Source organism: Cebus imitator, unplaced genomic scaffold (assembly GCF_001604975.1).
Source record: "Cebus imitator isolate Cc_AM_T3 unplaced genomic scaffold, Cebus_imitator-1.0 Scaffold258, whole genome shotgun sequence".
NCBI lineage: Eukaryota > Metazoa > Chordata > Mammalia > Primates > Cebidae > Cebus > Cebus imitator.
In genome coordinates this window covers 2,034,587-2,040,818 of record NW_016107573.1, presented here as the reverse complement: position 1 = coordinate 2,040,818, position 6,232 = coordinate 2,034,587, and the positions used below count along the sequence as shown (strand labels likewise).

The 6,232-nt window shown below is 46.3% G+C and overlaps 1 protein-coding gene and 1 pseudogene across 1 annotated transcript in view; one reads left to right on the top strand and one right to left on the bottom strand.

Moving 5' to 3' along the window:
• SLC35E4 (solute carrier family 35 member E4) overlaps window positions 1–6,232 on the top strand; it is a 31,980-nt gene that overhangs the window by 16,582 nt on the left and 9,166 nt on the right. The gene's annotated exons all lie outside the window — the stretch shown is intronic.
• On the bottom strand, window positions 2,862–4,019 carry LOC108283308 (annotated as a pseudogene).

Genomic DNA, 6,232 nt, shown 5'->3' with positions numbered 1-6,232 from the left:
AAAAAAAAAAAAAAAAAAGAGTAACAATTTTATGGCTTAGAGCAACAAATATGTAGTATCTCACAGTTTCAGTGGATCAGGAATTTGGGAGTGGCTTAGTGGGTTGGTTCTGGTTGAGTTTCTCATGAAGTTGTAGTCAATATGTTGGCATGAGCTTCAGTCATCTGAAAGCTTGTTGGGCTAGAGGATTTGTCTTTTTCTTTTTCTTTTTTTTTTAAAGATGGGGTTTCAAGCTGGGTGCAGCAGCTCATGCCTGTAATCCTAGCACTTTGCGAGGCTGAGGTGGGTGGATCACCTGAGGTCAGGAGTTCAAGACCAGCCTGGCCATCATGGTGAAACCCCATCTTTAAAAAAATAAAATAAATAAAATAAAGACCAGGTTTCACCATATTGGTCAGGCTGGTCTTGAACTCCCAACCTCAGGTGATCCACCCGCCTTGGCCTCCCAGAGTGCTGGGATTACGGGCGTGAGCCACCGTACTCGGCCTGTTTTTTTTTTAGACAGTCTCACTCTGTTGCCAGGCTGAAGTGCAGTGGCACAATCTCGGCTCACTGCAACCTCAGATGGGCTGGAGGATTTGTGACCCCCAATGGGTTCACCTTGCCCACTGCCTAGACAGAGCCGATTTATCAAGACAGGGGAATTGCAATTGAGAAAGAGTAATTCACATGGAGCCTGTTGTGCAGGAGACCAGAGTTTTATTATTACTGAAATCATTCTCCCCCACCATTCAGGGAGTGGAGTTATTTATTTATTTATTTATTTATTTAAAATTTTATACCCTTTTGTGATGCACTCAAGGGAGTGGAGTTTTTAAGGACAACTTGGCGAATTGGAGGAAGCCAGGGACCCAGGAGTGCTCATAGTACAGGGATGAAATTACAGGAAATTGAAGCTGTCTTCTCGTGCCCAGTCAGTTCCTGGGCGGGGGCCACAAGATCAGATCAGCCAGTTTATCAATCTGGGTGGTACCGGCTGATCCACCAAGTTCAGGGTCTGCAAAATATCACAAGCACTATCTTAGGAGCAGTTTAGGGAGGGTCAGAATATTGCAGCCTCCATCTACATGACTCCTAAACCATAATTTCTAATCTTGTGGCTAAGGTTACTCCTACGAAGGCTATATAGTCCCCAGGCAAGAAGGAGGTCTGTTTTGGGAAAGGGCTGTTATCATCTTCATTTTAATCTATAGACTAAGTTTCTCTGAACGTTAGGTCAGCCTATGCCCAGGAATGAACAAACACAGTTTAGAGGTTAGAAGCAAGATGGAGTCGATTAAGTTAGATCTCTTTCACTGTCTCAGTCACACTTTTGCAAAGGCAGTTTCAGATTTACATTCAAAATGGGGCATTCACATGGCTGTTGGCAGGAGACTCAGTTCCTTGCCATGTGGGCTTCTCCACAGGCCCCTGTGAGTGTCCTCAACACATGGTTGTTGGTGTCCCGCAGAGTGAGTGAGTGATTCAAGAGAGGAAGAAACCACAAAGTCCTTTTTTTTTTTTTTTTTTTGATACAGAGTCTGGCTCTGTCACCCAGGCTGGAGTGCAATGGAGCGATCTTGGCTCACTGCAACCTCTGCCTCCTGGGTTCAAGCCATTCTCCCGCCTCAGCCTCCTGAGTAGCTGAGATTACAGGCACCCACCATCATGCCGGGCAAATTTTTTTTCTTGTATTTTTGTAGAGGCAGAGTTTCACCATGTTGGCCAGGCTGGTCTCAAACTCCTGACCTCAGGTGATCTGCCTGCCTCAGCCTCCCAAAGTTCTGGGATTACAGGCATGAGACAGCGTGCCTGGCCACAAACTCCTTTTAAATCTAATCTCAAAGGTTACACTCTGTCGTTTCTCCAGTATCTTACTGGTTACTAGTTTATTTAGTATGGGCCCTTCCTACACTGACTACACAAGGGCAGGATTACCAGGAAGATGGGATCATTGAGGACATCTCTGAGGCTAGCTACCACATCAGTGAATATCTGTTGAGTGAGCCTTTGAGGATTTGGGGACATAGCCTGGAGCCAGCCCTGTGAGGAATTAGCCTGGGAGCATTCTGTTCTGGGTGGGGTCTTGTCAGCCACACCTCTGCATCCTCCCTAACTAAGCACTGCACAGTCCTGGCCTACAACATGAATTTACTAAATGTTTGCTCAGTGAGGGCTGCTGGCTGCTTCTGTGCTTCCCACCACTGACAGGACAAGGCCTGGACTCCCTGGTCTGGTATTTGAGGCCCTGGATGTTTTGATGTTTCCAAGCCTACCCCACTGCCCTGAACGCTTCGGCGATTGGGGGCCACCCCTGTTCTCTATGCCTGCTGAAGTCTTTCAGTGTCTAGGTATCCTGCTGCCCTATCTGACTGCCACAACCCTCACATGCCCCCTTCCTCCTTTTTTTTTTTTTTTTTTTTTTTTTTTTTCTTTTTTTTTTTTTTTTTTTTTTGATACAGAGTCTGGCTCTGTCACCCAGGCTGGAGTGTAATGGCATGATCTCAGGTCACTAAAACCTCTGCCTCCTAGGTGCAAATGATTCTCCTGCCTCAGCCTTCTGAGTAGCTTGGACAACAGGTGCATACCACCACACCTGGCTAATTTGTATTTTTAGCAGAGACTGGATTTCACTGCGTTGGCCAGGCTGGTCTCGAACTCCTGACCTCACCTAATCTGCCCGCCTCGGCTTCCCAAAGTGCTTGGGATACAGGCATGGCCCACCATGCCTGGCCACCTTCCTCCTTCTCTAAGCACTGCTAGCATTCCAGCTGCACCTGCTGCCTAGGCTGGGAATTTCTGTTTGTACGTTTAGACTTTGTTTGGAGGGGAACGCTTGTTACACTGGAGCCCAATATCAATCAGGCCAAAGCAGAGTTCCTTATTTTTATTTATTTATTTTTTGAGGAATAAACAGTCTTTTTTCGGCTCAGAACAGGAGTCCACGGGTCTTAAGGACCTCTGTGTATTTGTCTGTTTTCTTCTCCATGTTCTTCTCCGCCAGTTTCCATAGCCTCATGAGCTGTCTCTTATTCCGGTAGTGGATCTTGGCCTCCTTCCTCTTCTCCTCCAGGGTGGTTGTCACTGTCTGGTACTTCCAGCCAACCTTGTGAGCCAGGTGCCCCAGGCAGGAAAACTTTCTTGTAGCTTCAGAAGCACGACTTTGAGGGCAGGAGGAACCACCATCCGCTTTTTTTCTGTCATAGTGGGGTGGAATGCCGTCAAACAACTTGAGGTGGTACTGAGAAACCCGGCCTCCTTGGTCTTGCCGGGAAGCGTGTCTCACGGTTCACCGGAAGATGTGGCTGGGGGCCCGGAAGCGGTGGGAGTCCGGAAGTAGTAGGTGCCTCAGGAACGGTAGCTGTTCATCCGCTTGCGGAGGAAGGCGAGGTAATTCAACTTGTTTCTATAGACATTGCCAGAAATGTTGATCCCCGCAGCATGCGACCACCACCTTCTGGCCTGCTTAGCCACGATGGCCGTCAGGAAGTCCAGGAGATGGCTTTGACCATCGAGCACTAGGACCTGCCCCTCCGCCATCTTTGGCATCCGCCTGGAAAGGAGTTCCCTGTTTTTAGATGAAATAGGGAAGAGCATGGGACCCCTTCACCCCTGAGGTACCTCTGCCAGATTTCTCTGGAACTCTGTTTGAAAACCACAGATCTAGTTCAATCCTCATTGTCTATAATGAGGAAACTGAAGCCCAAAGAATAGAAAGAACCAAGACGACCTTGTGCAGAGGGAGCAACAGGATTAGGACTTCACCCTTCTAATTATTGGGGTTTTGCTATTTCCTGCTCCCTACTCTGCTGTGAAGAACAGAGCCAGGGTGTGAAGTTACAGGGGTTTCGCAGTGTCTGGCGCAGGGCTGTAGGACGGTTTGCCACAAGAAGTCAGCAGCCAGGTGTGGTGGCTCACACCTGTAATCCTAGCACTTTGGGAGGCTGAGGAGGGTGGAGGGTGGATGGCTTGATCCCAGGAATTCCAGACCCCTTTACAACATGGCAAAACCCTATATCTACTAAAAAAAAAATACAAAAAAAAAACGAATTGGCTGAGTGTGGTGATGAACCATAGTCCCAGCTACTTGGGACGCTGAGGTGGGACGCTGTAGTGGGCTGTAATTGCAGCCACTGCACTCTAGTCTGGGTAACAGTGAGATCCTATGAGATTCTATCTCAAAAAAAAAAAAAAAAAAAAAAGGTGGGGGGCGCGGTGGCTCACACCTGTAATCCAAGCACGTTGGAGGCCAAGGCGGGTGGATCACCTGAGGTCGGGAGTTCAAGACCAGCCCGACCAACATGGTGAAACCCCGTCTTTAAAAAAAAAAAAAAAAAAAAAAAAAAATTCTGTTAAAAAAAAAAAACACCAAAAAACCTAAAAAAAAAAAAAAAAAAAAAAAAAAAAAAAAAAAAAAAAAAAAGGTGGGGGGCGCGGTGGCTCACACCTGTAATCCAAGCACGTTGGAGGCCAAGGCGGGTGGATCACCTGAGGTCGGGAGTTCAAGACCAGCCCGACCAACATGGTGAAACCCCGTCTTAAAAAAAAAAAAAAAAAGAAAAAAAGGAAAAAACCCAGCCTGGCATTGCCCAGCTCAGTTAATAAAACATCCTTTTTTTTTTTTTTCCCCAGGAAAAGTAATTACAAATATTTTGCCAAGGGCACATCTAGCATGTCTCCCAGAAATGGGCCAGCCTAGTATCCCTTCTGTACCCAGGAACTAGCTAGAAGGAGCCTGAAGGAAATCTGGTTTCAGCATAAACATGATGATGGATTTCACAGTGCCACAGTTGGGAACCCATAGTCAATTTTTCTTTCTGTAACTAGAGGTCTGTGGGGTGCCTTCTTAGGCCCTGGTGGCATTACGATTCCCATTTTACAGAGTAGGCAAAATTTCAGAAAAAATATTCCAGGGTCTGCCTGAAGTCAAGGCCAAGCAGTGGAAGAGTCAGGATGAGAATCCACACCTGTCAGCATTCATCCCAAGCTCCTTCTTAGGTGATATTGGGCTGCAATCCAGAGGTGGAAGCTAATGGATTCTTAGGACTTCTTTTTTTCTTATTTTTATTAATTTATTGAGGCAACACTGCACTGCATCCTGGGCAACAGGGTCTCACTCTGTTGCCGAGGACACACTGCAGTGGTACCATCATAGCTCACTATAGCTTCAACCTCCTTGGGCTCAAGCCATCCTCGCACCTCAGCCTCCCAAGTAGCTGGGACCACAGGTGTGCACCACCACGCTGGGCTACTTTTTTTTTTTTTTCAATTTTTTTGTAGAAAAGGAGTCTCACTGTGTTGCACAGGCTGGTCTCAAATCCTCAGGCTCAAGTGATCCTCCTGCCTCAGCCACCCAAAATGATGGGATTACAGGCATGAGCCACTGCACTTGGCCTCTAAGGGCATTTGGATTTAACATCCCAGGAGAGGAAAGCAGGGCTGTGTGCTTCAAGGTCAAGAGCTACCTGCCCCTGGGATTTGTAATAAGATCACCATCTCTCCAGAGGTCATTCTGAGAAATCCTCAGGGCCAACAGCATGTCCCTGTTTAACTGACAGGGCATTATAAACTTCACAGAAACTTCTCAAACCAAATTTAATTGACTTTGGACAGAAAGTGGTTCCTCATTTTTGGAGTGAGAAAGTTAAAGTTTCATGAAATCAAACAGAGGCCTAGAATCCCTGTTCCAAGCCCGGCTGTTAGGCTATGGGACCATTTCATTCCCCCCTGTTACAGGACTGCATTCAAACCTCAACATGACCTTCTTCCTAGGTTGCCTGAGTAAAAGGCCGCTCTACTCTGAGTCCAAAAGAACAGAGTAAACTATCTGGGAAAAGGACGTGGACCCTCTCAAAAGTCCTCAACCTTAACCTCTCCCATTAGGATATGAAATCCTGGTCCCATCATGTCCAATTATGAATATTTAAACAGAGGCTTAAAAAGGAGGAATGGATGGGCCCAGTGGCTCATGCTTGTAATCCCAGCACATTGGAAGGCTGAAGAGGAAAGATCACTTGAGCCCATGAGTTCGAGACCAGCCAGGCCAACATAGCAAAACCCTATCTCTATTTTGTATAAAAATATAAAAAGTAATTAAAACTTTAAAAAGGAGGAATAAAAATTACGTTTTCTCAACTATGAAAAAATATTCAGGAGGAAGGAAATATATCACACGAAGATGTTGACTTGGTTAGGAGGATGGAGATACTGTGGCTGGACCATATTTGTTTTCCTTTATCTTTTTTTTTTTTTT